Source organism: Mytilus californianus, unplaced genomic scaffold (genome assembly GCF_021869535.1).
Source record: "Mytilus californianus isolate M0D057914Y unplaced genomic scaffold, xbMytCali1.0.p SCAF_8, whole genome shotgun sequence".
In the NCBI taxonomy this organism is placed as follows: domain Eukaryota; kingdom Metazoa; phylum Mollusca; class Bivalvia; order Mytilida; family Mytilidae; genus Mytilus; species Mytilus californianus.
The window spans coordinates 44,740,040-44,763,141 of NW_026262734.1; the positions used below are offsets into that span (position 1 = coordinate 44,740,040).

Below are 23,102 nucleotides of genomic sequence, written 5' to 3' on the forward strand. Positions count from 1 at the left end.
AAGATGCTGAATGTAACGATTATTTAGCCGTAGTTGAACTCTTGATGTTGTCAACATTGTCCACGGCTGCTGTTGTAAAACCACCAGGATGAGAGGGAGAAACCACATAATCAATGTTGAATGTTTCAAAGATGGATTCTTCTAGTACTGTAGATACATGAATAATTGGATCATTCATAAACGACAAACGTAAACTGTACATTTTTGGTCATTTACTACCTCCTTTTCTGGTCCTAGCATTCATAAGAAGGCCTATATATATATTAAAATATGGGTTTAGTTCAGTGGAATGTAATATTAAAGAAGAATAGAGAAAATCAAACAGAAGTAACTTTGAAATGGATAGCTTCGTATTTGCCTCAATAGAATAACTCGACTGCATCTGAATATTTGGCCGAACGATTATCAACTACTGTTTTAATGACTGTTGAAAAAACTGTTGCCTACATCATGTCTTTTTGAACTACCAGCATGTGCAGCTTTTTTCAAATACCGTTGTCATAAAAACAGATTGTTGCGATTGCTTACTTAAATGCAACACCAAAATAATCATTAAACAGGATAAGCAAGCACATGCCTTGTTAATGGCTTGGCAAGCCTGAGATTACTGCAAATTTTTCTCAGATCATTACTATGTCCTCTTCCAATTGATCACAAAGAAAACTGTTTGAATCGAGAAGTATACATTTGAGTTAAGTCTAGCTTAAATATTGGAATAACGCCAGTGTCTACACGTGACCCCTCGTTGTTGACTACTGTTCTGCAAGAATGGTACCGTAGTTACGATTTTCTATACTTTCCTCACAAATGTTTTGATGGATGTCTTTAGTATACAAATGTGGCATGCACTTGGAATAATAAGGCACTTATTTTTACTGCAAGTAAGTCAAAATAAAACACTTTGTAATCTTCTATAAGGGATATTTTTTTTTTATTTTGATATCTCATGGCGGCCATCTTGGAAATAGCCGCCATATTGAAATTTCAAGGTGGGTCCATAGCTTATATTGCTTGAAACACCCGAATCTACTACCATGCCACATTTAGTGCTTTTATCATCAACCCCACAATTTTTTCACCAATCTGCCGGACTACTCAAGCTTTTTTGACCTTGAAGCAACACAGGACAAAGAAGGACGCATTTTGTTCTTAGGTCAAACGATTGAATCTTTGTTTTCGACTTTAAATGTCCCTTTGGTTTCTTTCGTGTCTCTCTCTAAAAATACCAAAGATCAACAACAAAAGAGAAGATCCCACATTTACCTGTATATCTTTCATCAAAAAGGAAAAGTTTTTGAAAAATCATAGCTATTATTCTTTAGGATTACCATAAAACATGTCGATGACATCTCCTGTCTTTATACAGGATTCATTAACTTCGCAACAAAAATTCTTATAACTAAATATACATGTATAGACTCGTGTCACCAAGTTAATCGACTTAATTTCTTTCTAAAGTTCTAACCACCATTTTTCTAAAGTGATCTATTGTGATAAGTATATTCAACCAGTTGTGTTACTCAGATGTGGATTTTTAAACATTCTATCGATAAACTGCATATCTTCAACCACAATCCTTACAATTTTGCAGTAATACCAAAACTTTTCATTTTTCTACGCGTTAGAATGTTTTTCCTATGCACTTGGGTCAAATACATCGTCTTCTTGAACAGAATTTCTTCTACAAGAATGGGAGTCGTCGTATATAAAAAAATCTTGTTTTAAGTCAGGAAAAGTCTTATTTTGTAATAAACCACATTGATTCAAAAAACAAATACACCTAAGATGATCTCATATAAAAGCTGGACGTTTCGTTCAACAGCATATTAGCTGAATTTGGAGGATTGATGATTCACTAGTTAATAGTCGGTATTGTAATGGGTACTTATTGTTCACCACGACTGGCTGACTTGTTAATGTACTCATATGAAACAAAACTCTCACAAATTATTCTGAAAGACAAAGGGGAAACTAATTTGCAAAGCTCTTTGGTTTGAATTTCAATTCTGTACTGAAACGGCCTCTTTTGTCTAAATAAATCGTACCTCATATTCATTGTTTTCGTTTTATTCATGATATTTGTTTGCAGTCCTTGCAGCTTTTTCAATAAAGTTAATTACCGGTCATTTAAGATTCGTTCAGTCAATTCCAGAGTGAGAAGTGGCCGTAATGAACCTTTATTGACATTTTTTTTATTTACCTGAAAAGTAACTAAATAATTTTGCATTTACTACAAGAAAGTTAATAAACATAACTGAGTTGACGCAAAACATATCTGATAAAAATGAATTAAAATGCTGAAATGTCGTAACACATTTGTATGTTAAAACGCTAACGATAGTTTTTTGGGTCAAATTCAATACATTTAGTAACATGAATTACTTGCACAAACATTTAACTCTATAACATGAGTTCAAGAAAGTAAAAAGTTTGGAAACACTATCTGCCATCAAAATATGGCATTTAGTAGCTCATGTTTCATTTATATCAGATGTTGTCGGCAATGAATTATATCCGGTTAAAATGAATAACAGGTAAGCAACGGGGTGCACGCGACGAAATCTGTGTTCAATTCATTATGACAAAGACAAAGTAACCCGAAGACAACCAATAGATCTAGAGTCACAATTGCGTCCATAACATGAAATGATGAACACAGTTAATATGTTAGCATATTGTATATCTCTAAATGAAATAAGCGAAAACGCAAGTATAGAAAAATATCAAGATTCTCATAAAATCATGTTCTATATATATATTGATATCATATCTGATTGTGTATTCAACATACAAGTTAAAACTGATTTATCTCATTAAATAAGGACGTAGTAGTAGAAAGTGCATATCATATTTTTACCCATACATTAAGGTTTAAAATATCACATGTTTCGAGACAATATTGAATCAATTCATTACCTCAGTTGACAATATTAACCAGGAATTGTTTACATGTTACTGAACTGGGTAATATACAACATCAATATTACCATTCGTCGGATTGGAATACTTTCTTTTAAACAGTAAGTGTATTTTCAGAACGTCCATAATACATATTATCATATACTCAGAGTAAATAACTTATAATTTTTACAGTATGATAAAAAATTAAGGGAGATTGGGGGTCTAAATTAGTTCTGTGTAAAAAAAAAAGAAAACTACACCATAAAATTTAAAGATAAAATATGAGAAGATATCTGTAATGATATGCTTTTAGATAAGAAAAAGAAAAAATGGGGTCACCGGTCTCGTTTTCTTGCTACACAATAAAAGAGGCAAATTCACAACACATTCTATTATAAAAATTGCTTTATCTGAGTTATATCCCCTTATATCTGAGTTACCTCCCCTTATGTGGCAAAGTTGAAAAAAGGTGAATCAAACAAAAAGTTCTTGTTTTTTTGTAAAATACAGCCGTAAATATGATAAATCACATGATTTTCTATATTAACATGAAAAGTCTTACACATGAATTACATACTGCTCTCGAAATTTCCACATTTTATTAAAGATCTAGACCGATTGTTATCTGCTTTTTCTAAATCCAAGATGTAGGAAGATACCCCAGCCACCTTAAATTGACGTGAATTCCACATGTTCCGAAATGGTGTTAGCGGGCTGATTTGAAAACATTATTCACTGCTTCCGGTCATTATCGCATACCTTTCCGTAACGTTTATGCATGGCATCACTCGACAAATTCCGGAAAATACACCTAAATGGTGCGTTTTCAGTGACAATAAACGTGATAAAATAGGGTACAAAACAAATATTTGGCAACAGGAAAGTAAATTATGAAAATGCAAAACAAATGATACAATAAATGCATTTTTCAAAGTTTTAAAAACAGTTTTTTCTACTGTGGTATACGATGAAAGAATGATAGAAAGTCATTTTTTTTTCATTATGTTTTGTTGATTTTTTTACCGTCAATATAAATATATATATATATATATATACTGTTGTTTTTCCCTCTGTTAAGGAATATGATAGAAATATTTCATATCGGATGTTTTTTCATTAGGCTTGCGTCGTCCGTAAACCTCTCAAATTTTGAACTTCTACTTGAAAACTACTTAAAGGATGTTATATCGATCTGTTATTTTTCTCAATTATTGAAGAAGGTGATAAAAAGATCATAACATGTCGTTTTTCTTATCGGATGTATTATCAGCCCTCGAACTTTCAGCTCTTGGACTGAAATTGAACCTTAGGCTGATAATACATTTGATATGAAAAATGCATGTAGTGATCTGATATTTTTACAGTATGATAATAGCATTACATCTACGTGGATTCAATATTTGTAAAATTGGTGTTTAGCGGGCTGATAAGAAAAAAATTCACATGCTTCCAGCTATTATCACGTGCCTTTCCGTAACGGTATTGCATGGCATTCCGGCGTTACTCGACAAATTCCGGAAAACACACCTCAATGGTACGTTTTTAGTGAAAAACATAGCAGAGTAGGATACAATCAATTATTAGGAAACAGGAAAATATATTATGTAAATGATAAAAAAAAAAAAAAAAACCAAATGATTCAATAAATGCCTTTTTTTCAAAGTTTCCAGCATTATTTAGAAAGTTACTTTACACATATTAACCTTTCCAAACTGTCCTCATTATGTTTTGTTGAGTTGTTTTATAGTGAATATGAAAATACATTAAACTGTTGCATTGTTGAAGCATATGCTAAAACATATGTATTATCAATCCTCGGTCAATATCAGCCCTCGAGCCTTCGGTTCTTGGGCTGATATTACATCTGATATGAAAAAGGCCATTTAGTAATATAATATTATTAAAAGATAAAATTCTGCCCTTATGCAAATAAATCGGCATGTCCAATAATGATGACGTCGCCCTGTTGGCTTGAATCATGCGTTAATATTGATTTTCGACTAGGTCCATAAAAAAGCCATATTTGCGCGGGTGCATGTGCTAATACGGGATTTTCACTTTAGGTTTTAAATTGTTTACACTTCACCTATTTTTGTATGTATAGAATAGAAATAGGACACATTTTTCAATTACAAATGAAAAAAAAAACAATTTCATAATGATCCTTTTGATTTCTTACGGTTTGATGGGGAAGTATTCCATTACTTTTCCTAGTAGAATTTTCAATTTTTCGTTATTATTTCATTTCCGTCCATCAAAAACACAAAACGCGTACATTATGAATAAGAAAGGTATAATGTACAGTACGGGTAGAGACTTATTACTATAAATAACGGACTGGGACATGTCGGAAATGAATAATCCGACTTTTTTATGGTAGGTAGTATGGTCATTAATCAACAGATCCAGGTGTGAACGGTAATATAATTGTCCTTTCATCTCAATCCGTGCTACTAGATTATTACGCTTCACTGATTTCAAAATCAGGTTACCTGTGAATTAAACCTCTAAGTCACTTTATTGATTAGTTCTACATCGTATTTGACATAAAATATTTTTACAGGTGAAGTACTGGAGACAACTTTGTTTTAATAAAAATAGCCTATTTTTTTAATTATGGCTTTTTGTATTTCAAATGCTGTTTATATTCCTCAAAATATTATTTTCTATGTTCCCTGTTTTGTTTTTTTTGTTATGTATCTTTTTCGTATTTGTTGGCATACAGTTTTTAAAATATTTTCTTTTTTATTTCTGGAAGGTAATTTTTGTTTTACTGATTTATTTTCCACGTAAACCCATTGATTAGCAGAATGATGTGCAAAGTGCTGCTGTATACGTTTTAGTCTGACAACACTACATTTGTATTTAATTTTCAGTCTGCGTTGGGTCAGTTCTGAAATAAAAATAATTACAGTGAGCAATACTTGTATACTAGTAGTTTGGTGATTCTTTATAATTGTGAATTATAACTAAAGTAGTACGCAAATAATAACACTAGGAGAAGAAGATAACGATTCTTCTCGGGAATTAGGTTTATTTTGATATTTCTGTGTTTGTTAAATATGCATGAAATAATTGCCACTGACATGAATGGACATTAACACTAGAAGCATTCAATCGTTTGATGACCAGTAAATTAAATATTTACTATGATTTGTAGTCATAAAGAAATGTAATTACTCCTATTAAAATAATTCTATGGTGCTGCATTGACTCTTAATTGCATAATATTAATTTACGCACAATGCATGTTAACTTGTATGTTGTATTTTTGACCCCAATCTAAAAAAAATATTTGCCGTGAAAAGACAATTCCATGATACACATATCAGTGATCAACAGCATGTGGTTGAACTTTGAACTTGACTTCACTCACAATACAATGTTGAATGCTAAAAATAGCTGGGATTAATTTTGTCAAATGCACGTGATTTTCATATGGCGGGAAATATCGTAACAGTTAACACAGGTGACCTTACTGACCGACCGTGGGAAAATCCATACATGATTTAATTTGATACGTAATGATTGGCAGTATTGTGCGTTAGTTTTGAGGCTCTTAATCGAGATCCATTTATAATTGATTTACCAGAATAGAAAATTTAATCCTTGTAATTATAAACAAAACAAGCTTTAGTCTTCTTTAACTATTTCATTTATTATATTTATTAGTCAACACCAAGATTCCTATTTAAATAATTTATTCGGACACCTCCTTTAAAGTTCGGGAATTATACAATTTAAACTGCCGACATCGATTTACAAAATCTCACTGACTGCACAAGCTTTAGAGAATGGCTAGAAATACGACGCAAAAGTAAAGACGGCTGATCATGAATAGTGTAAAACTTTGATCTTCATGTATTAATTGACACAATTCGTAAAATATGTTTATAAAAAACACGATTTTCATTAAAATTTCAAACATGGAAATAGAAAGGCAATATCTTTGTTATAATACAACGAGTGTCAACAAATTTGTTATTTCCATTATATGTAAATTTATTAACAAACAAAAATTAAAATTATGCTGTGTCATATAATATTGACGTGCATATGAAAAGTTTTTTTTATATAAAAACTAGGAATCGAAAGATGATCACTGCGTTATAAATTTGTAAAAAAAACAATTGTTTCAAAGAGATTAACGGGAAATATAAATCAAAATAGAAAGCACGGATGATCTGGCTGACCAAATTGTTTTACTTGCGAGAAATGATTGACAGGTATGAATAGACGTAGAGGCTCCGACGGGGAACGTGGTATTGAAAGGAAAATAACAGTTTATTCACAATGCCTTTATTCAATTTGTTTATATACTTTATAAATATGATATGTTGGCCTTATTCTTAAAATTGTGTTTCTATTAATAACTTTAAGGAACAGGACGTTAAAAGGGGGAAATATTGTAACATGTGAAACCATCAACGAAAACTCGTCTAATTTACGGGATTGATGTCTCAACATTTTGATTAAAACTTCGATTGAAAACAGTCCTGGTTGTTATAATTTTGAATAAAATGAAATATTTACGGTTTACAAATACAAATACAAATATTATAATTGGCAACACATTTTTACAGTACATTGTCAAAAATCGTCTTTCTTTCATTTTCAAGTTAAAAAAAAGTTGATCCCATATTCATGATATTAAATTTTTATTTTTATTGTAATTTTTTCTTTGAATACAAAACAATATTTTACATTTATTGTCTATCCTCCCTAAATACTAAAATATCTGTACAGGTAAAATTTAGTTCTAATCAAGCTGGTACAGATTGATTTACGACCTTCCACTCGGATATTGTAAAGGTTAATATCACAGCAGGTGTTAATTACACTGAGACAACTGTCCGGCCAGTCTGACATCTAGACGGATTAAGATATCCATAATAATAAGTCTCTACCCGTACTGTATCATGTATTCTTCCTACATGTAGGTACTTAATTGGTGCTAGATAAAAATGAATTGCATTAGCATAATTTAAGTACCTAGACTGGAAATTTAAAAAAAATTAATATTGAAGAAAAAAGTAATTTCCTGTACCGACAATGTATATAACGGTAAGATGTCTAGTGAGTACGGAGGGTTAGAATCATTTTATTAATGTGTTTCGAACTGACTGTTGCTGTATTGGCCCTGGTATACTTTCTCTATTAGCTGTTTTTGACGTCATCTGTTCGAGCCTCGTGCCAACAAGCTTACATTGAATATATACCAGGGCCAAAACAGAAACAGCCAGTTAATAACACTATATTATTTCTTAGTAATCTTAAACTTATCAATACAATTTATAATTTTAATCGAAACCCAGATGACAATAAACAGACAACTTAATAAACAAGAGATAGTCTTGCCTTGCAGAACAAACACGAACGAACACAACGGAAGTTATATGGGTACATGTATGTAGTGTTAATAAAAGGTAAATAAATCATTCTTGAATCTATAATAGATCCCAAAGGTCTTTCCAATAAAGAGAAAATCTGAGGCAAATTGCACACAACAAATAAACGCTCATGTCTTTTTCCTTGATCCTTAATGGATAAAGTTGTCTCATTGGTAATCATATCCATCTCCCTTTTAAAGGGGATAGAATTATTACCATTCAAGAATTAAGCAATAGAAGTAATAAGTTAGATTCCTAGATTTAGATATTTTGGTTTTACACGGGAAACTCCACACTAACTTTTACAATAAAAGGAATGAATTTTTTGGTCCCTATTGTTAATGTTCTCTTTTGGATGGTTATGTTCCTTTGACACCATCTTACGGTGTTTATATATCTCAACTCGTTCGCTATGCCCGTATCTATTGTGACGTTTTTGATTTTAATGAACGTAATATATTTATAACTGTTAAATTATTAAGTCGGTGATTTCGTTACCACAAATTACTTTAAACCTTAACTAAATTCTTCCATAGACATACATATTTGGTTTTACCTGTAGAAAACTTATTTGAAACGGGATAGCACATCCTCATTTTTACGGAGATGTTGTTTACCGTGCTCAGAAATTTATCGATCTTTTAAATAAACTTATTCTAAAAGGTTGACAATTCAACACTGTAATTATATCTTTAAATACAGTTTTTATTGTAACTAATACCCAGCAAACACACAACATTTTAAAAACATTTTTTAAATGTCATATGGACGTCTCTCACAAAATATTTCAATAAGATATCATTTAAACAAAAAAAAAATGTTTATTTTATTGTTTTTGAAATGTTTTGTTTCTAACATTTAAGTAAAATGTTTTTACAACATTAACAAAATATTATTTGCTAATATCTTTTATTCATGTTCTCAAACATTGTTCTAAAATATCACGTAGATATTTTATAATATAAAAAAATGATATTTTCTTCAATTGGTATTTTATATTTTTACAACATTTAAAGTAAATATTTTTCAAATATCCAAAAAAACATTCTGCAAAAAAATGTTTTCCAGAAAATATAGTTTTGCTATTTGCATAAAATGTTTTATAACGTAAAATTAAAATGTTTTACATAAAACATCTGAAAAATATCAGCTAAATGTTTTCTATAAAATATTCTGACATACACATTACTTAATAGTCTTACTGATATTTTATTCAACATTTTACGGATATAAAAATAACACTTTATTTAAACTTTATTCAAAACCCCACAAACAACATTTTGTGGAATTAGCTCGTTTTTTTCAGGATAAGATATAGTACTACATTTCATCAATATCATGACAAGCAAGATACTATGGTTGAAGTCCTTAATTGATATCTTGAAGATCCTTGAAGTCAGATTTTATTCCTTCTTATATTAAAATTCAAAAGAGTCAACATTAAATTAAGCAATAATGTATTAATAAACAATCACCTTTCTTTAATGTTTATTAACTTCGTTCGTGTATATTTTAGAAATTAAGAAATAAAAACTGTAACTGTACTAAGTTCAATTTTCGTATCGTTTATATGCCTTACGGAAAACCGACCTTTTCCGGAATCGACTTTTGTTTTATCACCAGAAATGATTTTGAAATTTGAATTTCGAAACGAAGACAGGATATCAACAATGAACATGATCAACAAAGAGAGCCAAGAAAATTGTTTGTTACGCGATATATACTCACTTGGTAAGAATGATTAATCTGTTAAGATGAAACTTGTGCATTCATTGTGTGTGTTCAATCATAATCGGAACCAAATTACATCTGTTTCTGGAGGTGCGGATCAAGGTTTTGAAAAAGGGGGGCCCCTGCCCAAGACAAGCAAACGTTTGGAGTGTTACTTGTAAATAGTCTATACATTTATCTTATAAGTAGCTCCATAAGGGGGTCGGGGCCCCTAAATCCGCCACTGTTCAAGCATCTACGTACACCAATTATGAATTTGTTCATTGGCATTGATATAAAAAAAATTATAAGGATATGTGGCTTGTGTGTTTGATTGCTAATACACCTTATCGCTATTTGTCCGCCATTACTGGCCATGGACATCACAAAAGTTCCCGTAAAATGTTGACGTCATATAAGAAAATATTTGACACCACAATTGAAAGCAATACACCTTATTGCTATTTGTTCGCCATTACTGGACATCACACAACTGTCACAAGTTCCCTTAAAATTTTGACGTCATCATAAAAAATATCTGATGCTACAATGGAAAAGTGATTGTTGTTTGACGTCAAAAGTTCAAGCAGGATAGATTCTCGGGTCAAGCGGGAATAGCGATAAGGTGTATTATTGTATGACGTATGCTGACGTAAAAGCGGGACAGATTTCCAAATACTGAAATAGCGATAAGGTGTATGAGACAGCTATCCACCAGAATTTAAATGACTTGGATAAAAGAAATTATAGGTCACTTTACGGCTTTCAAAACTGAGAAAACCAATGCCATATAGTCTCACTTTGAAGCCTTGAAAAACAAATGTTAAATTTTTCTCACAAAACAACTAACTGCCTACATTAAATACACATTATGAAAAAGAAATTTGACAGACTTAAACCAACAACAACTATTGCAATAAGCATGACTCAATACCTTGTTTCCGAGGCACACAAACAAGTAACAATAACACTAATATACATGATATAAGCACCATTTGAATATGAGGATTTTTTTTTCTAGTAAAATCAGTGTATGTATGTATTTGCAAAACAGTAAATTAAATTTCCCTTAACAGCTTAATGAACATTACAAAGACTATGTACGACTTCAGTACAAGCAAGATAATATAAACTGTTGCTTAAAATTATATTTATTGCTTCATACACACAATGTACATACTATGTATCTTTTATTTTTTAACAGGAGCTAAAAGAAAAGCCACAAAGGACAAGTTCAATATGCAGGTTTACAATTTGGAAGTGGCGCAGGTTCTTTGGAATGTCTACAACCTTTCAGGAGAATTTTTTTTTTGAAGTAATATTTTCATACAGAATTACTGTTATTCCATATTTAATTCAAATATTAAGCATAAACAATGCATTACATTCAAGATTAAGAACATACAATGCAGAAAAGATATCTGGATATTTGAATAAATTATTTTTTTTGTGACAAAATAGAAACAAGTTGTTTATTTAAATCAATCTTTTAGTCCAACAGTGTGCTTTCATAAACAACATATTTGCTTTCCTTTGAAGTATTTCAAATACATATAAACAACTCATTTAATGACATATGTGTGTTTCTTGGAAGTTAAGTTATATTATTATCATCATTGCGAAAACAATGCGTAACACTTCGATAAGTTATTATGTGCCTATAGTATACTTCTAGTACTGTATCATATGCCCTTAGATCATACAAATGACAAGTTATAAACTATGTCACTCTACAGAATTTAACACTTAAAAAGGACAATAAGATGTTTAATGACATTATGTAGCAGGGCTTTTAAAGGCCCCTACATGATACAACGCATTTAATGAAAATTAAAAAAAAACAAGAAAAACAACAGCCTGATTTATACAAAACAATAAAAGAAAAAAAATATGATAGACAACAATCAACGAGTATAATGAAATAAGACTCTTGACTGGAAACATATCTCAAGTTTTTTTTAATAACTAAATGAAGTTCAGCGTGGCATATTGCTCTCTCTTAACACGGTCAGCCATTTATCGTCCCCTTCCGACAGACTATCATCGTTATTTGTTTCAAAACTTTAAAGGGGAGGGGATGTATATCCTTCAGGCCACGTGGATCGTTCTATAATAAAGGAATGTGCAAGAAGTTTATATATGAATGTAAGATTATTTTTTTTTCAGAAGCATGGCACAGCAAGAAAAAGATATATGACACTACAAGACATTCCAAGTGATTTTGAATAAGACAATTGATTGACTTTTTCAATGTATTCTTAAATAAATCAAATAGTCGATGTAAAATGGTGTTTTGTTCTCATCTCTTCAGCCAATTATCAATGACTATTGACTTAAGATGTAACCCTATTAGAAGTGTAGCGTTTTAGTTTAGAAAGAGAAGTTGTATTGAAAAATCTGAATTTGGGACACAAGTTTTAGTCAATGTAACTTGAACTTAAAAATGTGTATAATGTTTGCATAATGTCCAATGGCATATATGTCATGCATGTTCAGGTTGACATATGCATGATGTATATAAGATAGGTAATAAAAGTTGAGAGTGAAAAACTAAACATTATACCATTGTGGTTGGAATGTGGGCTTTCCTGCACTGTCTGTCGTCTGTCCACCTATATTTGTCGGATTTTGTCCAACAAATATTTTCATCACTGTTTTTCCCAAAACTGCTGATAAAGATGAGTTCATATTTAATGAGCTGCTTGATAGTGATGAACTGTGATGTGTGAACATTTTTGTATCTGGCACCTGTTTCCTGTTTGCTTATACATTGTATTTCAAAATGTTGAATGTTCTCAAATTTTTCATTACTTTAATTAGTAATGCTGATGAACAGAATGACTTCATATTTGGTAAGTGGCTTGACCATGATGAGTTGTGTCTGCCATTTTGGATGTGTCAAAATTTGTAGATACTTCTTGTTTTTAGAGACTTTGAATTGTGAATTTCATATATGCTAAGCAAAACAACTGATTTATTCTTGTTTGTATATAGAATTAATCACTGTGTATAAATTAATTTAACTAATGATTTGTTATTTAAAAAAGCAGGAAACTCAATCAAAAGTACAGAAATTTTTATATTGATATGATCTAGATATCAACCAAAAACATCTTCTTAAAACATTTTGAAAACATTTTTTAGGCACAGTCTCACTTGCAAGAAAACATCCAAAAAACATTTTGATAACATTATTTGATGTTCATGATGTTTTTTAAACGTTCAGAAAATATTTCCAGAAAATATTTTTTAAAAGATTATCAAAATGTTTTATACGCCATTGTTTTTCACATTATCATGATATTTCTTTACAACATTTTAATTATATTATGCAAATATTTTAGAAAATATATTAGAAAACGTTTTAGCGATATATATTCTACCATACATTTAATGTTTTTCTCACATTTTTTTGTGATATTTTCATGACATTTGACACAACATTTTAAAAACATTTTAAAGATGTTTTTGTGTTTGCTGGGTATGCATTTCGTTATCAGTAAACTAAAAGCAAACTAAATATTATTGTTTTATACATTTGCACATTCATGGATCTACAATCTGTCGATACATTTATCTTGGCATTGCACAAGGTCATGTTTACTCTTACTGTTTATGACGTCTTGACACTAAATTCATTGGATGTTGGAGTGTAATGATTGAAAATTTAGTCTTAGATACATGATTTTTTTTATTAGTTGTTATTGATTTTGACCTAGCTGTCAGTAACTGCGAGTACTCTCAGATCTGTACTTAGTTTCCTTTTGCTGTTGAGATGTACAAGTACCCGGTCAATTCCACTCTGTGTTTTTGTTAGATGTATTTCTATTTGTATTCATCTGATGAGTTACGCTTTGTTCAACTAAATTGTTTAGTTCGTTCTTATGCTGTACTATTACACCACTGTCACAGGTTAAGGAGAGGGTTCGGATCCCGCTTACATGTTTAACCCCACCATATTCTGTATGTATGTGTGTCTCCCAAGTCAGGAGCCCGTAATTCAGTTGTTGTCGTTTGTTGTTGTGTTACATATTTGTTTTTCCTTCATTTTTTTGTACATGAATTATGCCGTTAGTTTTCTTGTTTGATTTTGTTCACATTTTTCATTTCGGGGCCTTTTATATCTGACTGTGCAGTATTGATTTTAGTCATTTTTGACGCCGTACAGTGACCTATAGTTGTTTATTATTGTGTCATTTAGTCTCTTATGAAGAGTTGTCTCGTTGGCAATCATACAACATCTTCTTTTCTATAATTAGTCTTCTATGACTTTAATTTTGACTAAAATGGCTTACGTTCATGTTCTGTAATCTCGGATGGATAGTTTTCACAGTAAAAACATACATACCCCTCTTTTATTTCTTTACAAAACCATTAATGACGACAAGGGTGATTTTCAACGACCTTTGACTACCCACGAGGGTATTGAACGGTCGGCCCTGGCTTGTGCCAAAAAGAAAAAAACCTATCATGAGCAAAAAGTTAATTGAGCAATAATCTGAAACATAAAATAAATGAATAGATAAATAAGATAGATAAATAGATAAATAAATAAATAAATAAATAAATAAATAAATAAACAAATAAATAAATAAATAAATAAATAAATAAATAAATAAATAGATAACTAAATAAATAAATAAATAAATTACTTAATTAACAAATAAATAAATAAATAGATAAATAAATAAATAAATATATAAATAAGTAAATAAATAAATAAATAAATGAAAGATAAAAACAAATAGAACTTAATTAAATAAAAGAAAATAATCAATGACATTATGTTTTTATTTAATTATCATCAAGGTTCTATCTCCTTCCGGTTAAGCTAACCTGAGATAAATTAAGCAATTATGTTTATGTCCCGTATGGTAATTTAGTTCATATCATGTTAGATAGATGTTCTCCCCGAGATTTCAAATGTTTTTGGTTAGAGTGTTCCTGATGATGGTGAATACAGAAAAGCGCTTTATCAAGTGTTATTTGTATTCACCAGCGCAATTTTCTTTTTGCTTTATTATTTTGTTTTTATCAAAACAATGTCTTTGATATAAAATCACTTGGAATACATTTGCCATAGACACTCCAGGGGGCTATACTTTTATTTTACATATCCGGTTTTTCAGAAAAATTACAAACGGGTGACACAAGTTGTTCTTTGATTTTTCCAAATAATATTCTATTCACTTTAAACCTTGTATTTTCATATAGATTTATCCTTTTCATACAAATATAAAAATAAATATCAGGGTTATTTCTTTTTTTTTTTTCTTCTTTTTATTCATGTCCATTCTTAAAAGTTTAAATCTTATCTCTTAAATAAAGAAAAAAACAATTATGAAAGCAATACTTATTTAAATTATGTTATTGGTAAATGAATGATAAATAGTGACACGACAAGTGATTCAACACTTTAAAAGTTTCTTTGTTAAATTATTAATGAAATAAAAAAAACTTCGTGCATTTATAACATGTATAAATAAACACAATTCATTGTGAGCAAAAACTTTTTCCATTACTTTATTATAAAATGTAATATGAGTTTCTATAAAAGAGCTGCATTAGATAGAAATCGACCATATGCAAATGAATACCAATAATCTGTTAACCTATTTGAAAAATCTCTTTGCAAAATCTGTAACGGTATGAAAATTGAGCTGTTATACGAAAATCTACAAAACAGACCATAATTCATTTTTTATTTCGTATTTAAATCCTCTAAAACTAATTAAAGTCTTATAATTGAATAAGGTTGATTTCTATCCGACGCAGCTCATATCATAATTTTTAAATTTAAAGTCAAATGATACGAGTTTTTGTAATGATATATTTTTCGAAATTATTGATCAAATGAATGCATAAATACTGAACTAAGTCATGCATTCACGTTTTCTTTTTTAAATTCATTACGAATCTGTTAGGTACTATCGACAATTTATATTTCATACAGTGATTGTTGGTCGGTTTATGGTGAATTAAAACTGTAAACATAATTATATGAAATGTAATAGGAATGTCTATGTATCATAATTTATAAATTTAAAGTCATTTAAAACGAGTTCTTGTAGTTTTTATGTTTTTGAAATTATTGAACAAACACATGCATAAATAAGTCCTGTGTTCACGTTGTTTTACATTTATTACGATTCTGTTACGTGTTATTGACAAATTACACATATTTCTTTCAGTATTTGTTGACCGAATGCTTATTAACTTTCGAGTTTGTTGCCGAAATTAAACCGATCATGACATTGATGAACAATCATTCAAGGCACGTGGAACACATGAAAAATAGGTAAATGGATAGGGCCATTATATTTTTGTTTAAGTTTTCCATGCGATCCTATTTGGTACATGCTTCTTCGCCCTGCTCGTCCAAAGTTAAAGTATTTCTTTTCTAAATTCAATTGGTTATAAACATGATAAACAAGACAAAACACAAAAATATATAGTTGCTCGCATTAACATATTCTTTTGTCTTGCCAAACAATAATTTATTTTTACCTAATTGTACAGATTTTTTCAATTCAAACAACATCTAAATACATGTAATAAACATAGCAGCAACTGTATCTACTAATGTGACTAACTTCGATTCGACGTAACTGCGAGCAAATTCAATAATAATACATTTAAATGCCAAAATGTATATAGTACCATAAAACCCCACCCATAGAAACCACGTTAATTTTTCTCGTGCCTTTGCACCTAACATCAAACTTTATAAATAGTAAGTACTGTTGCAGAACTAGTATAAGAACTACATGTAGTTATACTAGTTACCATCTATATATAAGTTCTTCAAATAGCAAACGGGAAAAACCCAATTTTAAACGAAATGAAATATATTTAAATTCTCCTTCGCCCTGCACGTCCGAATTTTAAAGTATTTCTTTTCTGAATTGAATAGGCTATAAACAAGACAACACAGAAATAGGATTAGTTACTCGCAGTAACATCGAAAAAAAGGAAATGAAACAGTTCAGAATTAGATGCCAGGATTCAAAGATACAACCAAACGACGATGTAAATTGTCCTTAATACAACCATCTTTAGAATAATCTGATGACCATCTACCATGTGGCATCAATAATCTATCAGAATTCCCGTTCTTAGCTGCTGAGGTATCACCTACGCTTCTAAATCTATGCAAAATTTAAATTTATCCAAACCAATAACGTCCAGCTGTGATTTAAGTAATATTTCACCAGCTGTAGTGTACGATAAAGATGTATTGTTTTTATTTAGCTTGTAAACACATTGTGATTTTAAAAAGGACAAAGAATAAAACATTAAATACTCTGAATCAGATTATAAACCAGCTAATTTTAAATAAATCTTTAACTACTTAACATGACACATTTCATTCCCGTTTCTAGCGATTAAAACCTTGTTTCCTTTTCCATAAATGTCTGTTTTACTCTGATCAATAGCAGTTTCAACATATGTATCGTGAAAATGATGTTAATTTCTTTTTATATTAGCTAATTCATTGTAGCGCAAGAAACCGGTAAATCCTAGAAGACATAGTAAACACACTCTTAAGTTAGACAAATCGTGTTCAAAACCATATACCTAAACAATTAACTTTAAATTGTCAGTGGTGATCGGCTCTTGTTTGTTTATGGTTTTACTCGAAATTCTACGACCGCCTTCTACAAAAGTTAAAAACCATCTATCAAAACAAGGATTGTAGTTTATATCATTTCATGGAATACAAGTTAGATTCTAAAAGAGACATGCTAACACCTTGCTGTATCAGTGAACCGATATACAAACATTCTGTAGTTGAAGGTGCCGGAGAAAATTTAAGTTGACACTCTGAACAACAATATCTAAATTTTCCAAAATAATATTTATTTTTTTAACAGTAGATTTTGAACTAGACCTTCCACGATTGATGGTAATGCACTGACAATTTTGGTAAATCTTTAGCTAATTTCTCAAACCGTTTCAGGTGAGTCTGTAAATAGAAAAAAAAACAACTCAATATCTTCATTTATCATGTATATGCATGAATCCTAATTCGACAAACATTTAACTTCTATAAATATATACATACCTAATATCTACAAACATCAACTTCTAATCACACTGTATGATTCTTTATGTTACACTGTGCAAAATACCTCATGGAAGTCCATACATATTTCATTATATTACTGTATAACATGTAACAGAACAACTATTTTGGTCACTAATAAACAATTTACACTGTGTGGCATAAATAGATATGTGTATCTATATAGATATTCATATAAATTACTAAGTAGAAAAATCAAATAACAACACTTAAACATTACTGTTAAATGGTTGCTTAGAAAAAAAACTGTTTTCGTCCGATCTTTGTATAAAACAATTGATTTTGGATTTTTATACTCAAGGACATCTTGCATAAAGCTTTTATATTTATATGTTAAACGATTCACAATCATAGGTCAATACACGGTTGATTTCCACTTAGATACCACTAATGTACCTTTTGGTTCACACATCTGCATATGATTAATAACCCTATTAATCAAATAAATAGGAGGAACTATCCTGTTATTAAATGTTGATCAATCTTATGCAAATATATTTATGCCGGAGGTATTTGGTGTAAAAAGCTTTGAGAAGAACCTAGATACCTTTTGATTTTTACTGTCGGCAAATAAATCACATATGAATGGACTCAATAATAGGTCAAAATATTTGAAAATAATTTCTGAAACACCCATATCGTAGAAATTGAAGATTTTACTCAATTCGACAGCCTAGATATTTCTATCTCTTGAGATCCATTCAATTTATAATACAATAGTATAAGCAAAACATATAGTAAAAACAAATAAAGCCTAGACTTCATACAACCTTTCCTAATTATCTTTGTTACATTCTGATTATTGGTGTAAATTTTAACAAGTTTACCACTCAATTGATAATGTAATGACTTTAAAATATTGCTTACTGCTTTTAATTTTCTCCAAGTTGAAATCATGGTTCTGTCTGATGTATCCAACATAGAATGACATTATGCTAACCGAAAATGTAACCAGTACTTGCATATTTGCTGGCGTCGGAAAAAAAATCTCTCCCGGATTCTATATGTAAAATATGTAATATGCCAAAAACTAATTTTATCACAAAAAAATAAAAACCAAAATCTAAGTTCTTAAATAATCTTATAACTCACATATACAAAAGAATCCCAATAACCTTTGCAAGAGATAGAGATAGTCGATAGTCATCTGTAAATTCATAGACAAATACTGCCTTATGCAGGTAACATTACACTTATTTTTTCCAGACAATTTAGCTAGTATTTTTGCAATTAATATGTATCATATGTTCAAATAACGCAGATATGTTCTTTTTAATTCTCAAATATTTTCACAGGTATTTCTAAAGTTCCTTCTTGAAAACTCCAATTAAAATCTAATCATTCTATAATTTGAACTGATGTCCATATGCTCTTTTTTATTATTCACAACAAAATCAGACTTTTTTAAGTCAGTTTTACCATGTAAAGCCATGTTTTTAGAGTTATCCGCAGTTGTCCACCCGTCGTCTTAATTTAACAAATTAGGAATACTCATAGCTCTCCAATATGTAACTAAAACTCTGATCATTTAAGTAAAAAAAATATGACCTGCTGATGATAAGCCGAAATGTAAAACTGTAACAAAGAAACATTTGACTTTATTGCTAAATTTCCATAAAAAATAAAGTAAGAATGTTTGATGATAACGATAAACACCTATATGATGATGAACACGCTTCAAATCAAAACCATACATATATATTGATTATGTGCAAAGACAATGCTTCATTAATGCCTTCAAATTAAACTTTTGATTTTTCTACATATTAATTAACATGTCTTAACAAGGTTTTCTGTTCCTGAGGTTTGTCCTAAAACGGAGACACTCTACTTCATTGATACAATTAGTAGTAATAAGTTCATTTGTTGATTTTTCAACAAAGTTGCATGCTTAAAAGCTGACTTCTTATTAGTTAAATGTATACAACACGATTAAGTTTAAAATACAATTCTATCACGAAATTCTATCGTATTTGAAGTAAAATAATTGCATGTAAAACAGTTTTCTAAGAAGAAAAACACAAATTATTTTAAATTCCCATTAACGTTAATAATGTGCTCTCCAGATTTGATTTCATAATTGATAACTTTTGAGCTTGAACGTGTTTTGGAAAGAAATAGATATAACAATTATATCGTGACTAGGAAGGGTTTTGACCAAATGTTCACCTTTACACAACTGAGGATTACCGATATTCAAATCCCAAAAATCTGTTCCAATAACATACAATAACGTAGTGTATCGCATGGAATTCAAAGCATCGTGAAAGTCGCGAAAATAAATTGCACGCAAAATTAGTTTGTTTACACTATTTACACACTTTTCCACTACGGTAAATTGAATACTAATCAGACAATTCGTCGCAGTCTATGTCCAGTCTATGTTAAATTTGTTCAGTAGTTGTTGTTTACCCTTACACGTCAGCAACTTACTGAACTGTCTGAAAAGCTACTAAGTAATACAGAATTGACCGCACGCAATGTGTCTAAAATGCAATGAATTTTTAAAAGCGGATAAGTCAAAAACTGGATGGATATCTCAAAACTTAGACCATATACTTATTTGATTAATTCAAATTTGCTATTGGGACGTACTCTGTGAATCCAATAAATAGACCATTTTCATCCTAATATCATTAATGACATTCTCGTTGATTTCCAGGTCCACTAAATATGACTGAAATATAATGACGTGATTAGCATTCAAAACATAAGGTTTTAATGTCATTAGGATAAATTGTTCTAGACTTATACTAATATAATAATGATGTTCAATTGACTGATTTTTAATGACTTTAGAAAATAGAAACGTTATCAGTCGATTTCAAAAAATAAACGATTTGGATATGCCACAAGTATATATGGCACACGTTTTTTTTTACTTTTAGTTAAGATCCTTTTGTACTTGTGAAAGATTAACAAAAATGAAGATTGTTCAAGGAAGCTTTTAAACTAAGATTTCAAAGTGGTGGAGTTGAAATCATTCCTGCGGACGCTTTTACCATGTTCACGCGTTCGTTAGCCCTTATGGAATATTTCACAGATGATAGTAGATATGTTCCTAATGTCGTAACAACAATCCTGTCCCTTTTTCAAGAATGTGACCTACCGATTTTGACTTATAACCGGGTTTGTACTAACATGAGCAGCACGCCGAGTGCCACATGTAGAGCAGAGCCATCTCACTCTTCCAGAGTAATTGATCACTTTCAGATTATGGTTGGGTTAATGTTGCTCAGTCTTAAGGTTTAGTAATGTTGTGTTTTGTTTACTTTTGTTTGTCTTGTTGTTTTTTTTTTCTTTTTTAGCCATTGCATTGTCAGTTTATTTCAAATTTGAATATTCCTCTGGTATATTTCGACTCTCTTTTATAGGTATGACAGCAGTTTCTTCTTCAGGAGATGGTTTTCGGACGGAGACATCAATTATGTCTCCAGGTGAAAGATCGAGAAAAGACGGATATGACGACATAAGGCCAGCACATCCAGTCACAGACAAACACGACTACCAAACTAACAACCGTATATCTGTATGTTTACTATACTATTGTATATCGATATAAGAAGATGTTGTATGAGTGCCAATGAGACAACTCTCCATCCAAGTCACAATTTATAAAAGTAAACCATTGTAGGTCGAACTACGGTCTTCAACACGGAGCCTTGGCTCAAAGCAAACAACAAGCTGCAAAGGCCCCTAAAATGACTAGTGTATGTCATTTCACTACTTTTCGAAATCATGCAATTCAGCAGGTTTTTGTCAATCTAAATCACAAAATTTTAACATCAAACATATATGACATAGATGAATCCACTACGAAAATACAGGTTCCTGACTTTGGATAGCTCATATGGAACGTGGAAGGTTTTAAAAATGTTTGGAGCACTCATCCCTTCCAGAATCTCGGACAACATTACACAATATAAAAGCAGCTGCAAAGTGCTCACAAAATGTAAGTCAATATATCGGTACGAAGCACACAAAATAAAAACCAGTTACTAACAAAAAATGCAACAGACTCAAATCTCCGATATAAGATACATCACTGTTGCCGAAATCTCATTGAAAGCCAAAAACAACAACTAAATTAATCAAGTTATCAAAGCAAATTAATGTTACAGGTATTATTAAACCAACCAACTACAAACACTATATTACAGACTTCTGGCTTGGACAAACACATAAAGACGGTTTCGACGATTGAGAGATATGCTGTAATGATTGTATATTTATGTTTATATGAAATAAATATTTTAATAGACAGAAATTCAAGATGAACCACGAGTCCAGAGTTGTTTATCACACTTTTTGACTTTTGTTGGAGAAACAATTACTGATCGCTATGCTGGAGGTATGTGACTGTATAATCATGATTATTAATGTTTATATTCATATTTTACCATATTTAAATGTTTGCAAAATATATTCATTACGAATTTCTTCACAAATACAGAACTATTTCATTTCTTTGTGGTTCAATATACAGTTGGGTGCAGACCAAGCATTACATGTAGACGGGCTGAAAAAATTAACGCGGCGTTTACTCGCGTGCACTTCAAATAAACGCCACGTTAACTGTGCGTTAACTCCGAAATTTCCGTAAATATCAAAAGTAAACGGGCGTTTACTTTCGCGTTTACCTCCGCGTTATCGCAAAATCGGCGCGTCTTCTAATTTTGTAAAGAGTAAACGGGCGTTTACTTACGCGTTTACTTCCGCGTTAACGTGAAAAAAGGCGCGTCTTCTAATTTCGTCAAAAGTAAACGCACGTTTACAGTTTGTAGTAAACACGCGTTGACGCAAACTGTCATCGTATCCTGCATACACTGACCTTAAATATCAGATGATAAAGTCCATCAAAATTAAATGACCAACTGTTCATTTTCGGTTGACATATTGACGATTACAGTTAATTAATAAGGTTATTACACCCCTTTATTTAATTGAAAATTATTCATAGTAAATTTCTTTTTCTGCACAAATAAACAGTTCAAGCATGTCCTTCTTTTATTCAA

The 23,102-nt window shown here is 30.6% G+C and overlaps 1 protein-coding gene and 1 long non-coding RNA gene across 14 annotated transcripts in view; both read left to right on the forward strand.

Annotated features, from left to right (window-relative positions):
* The window catches only part of LOC127712112 (uncharacterized), a 468,529-nt gene that overhangs the window by 177,561 nt on the left and 267,866 nt on the right, over positions 1-23,102 (forward strand). The window lies entirely within an intron of this gene.
* On the forward strand, positions 9,976-12,287 carry LOC127712114 (uncharacterized). The gene is made up of 3 exons (XR_007986950.1): positions 9,976-10,022; positions 11,206-11,316; positions 12,168-12,287. It is a non-coding gene; the product is annotated as an uncharacterized LOC127712114 (long non-coding RNA).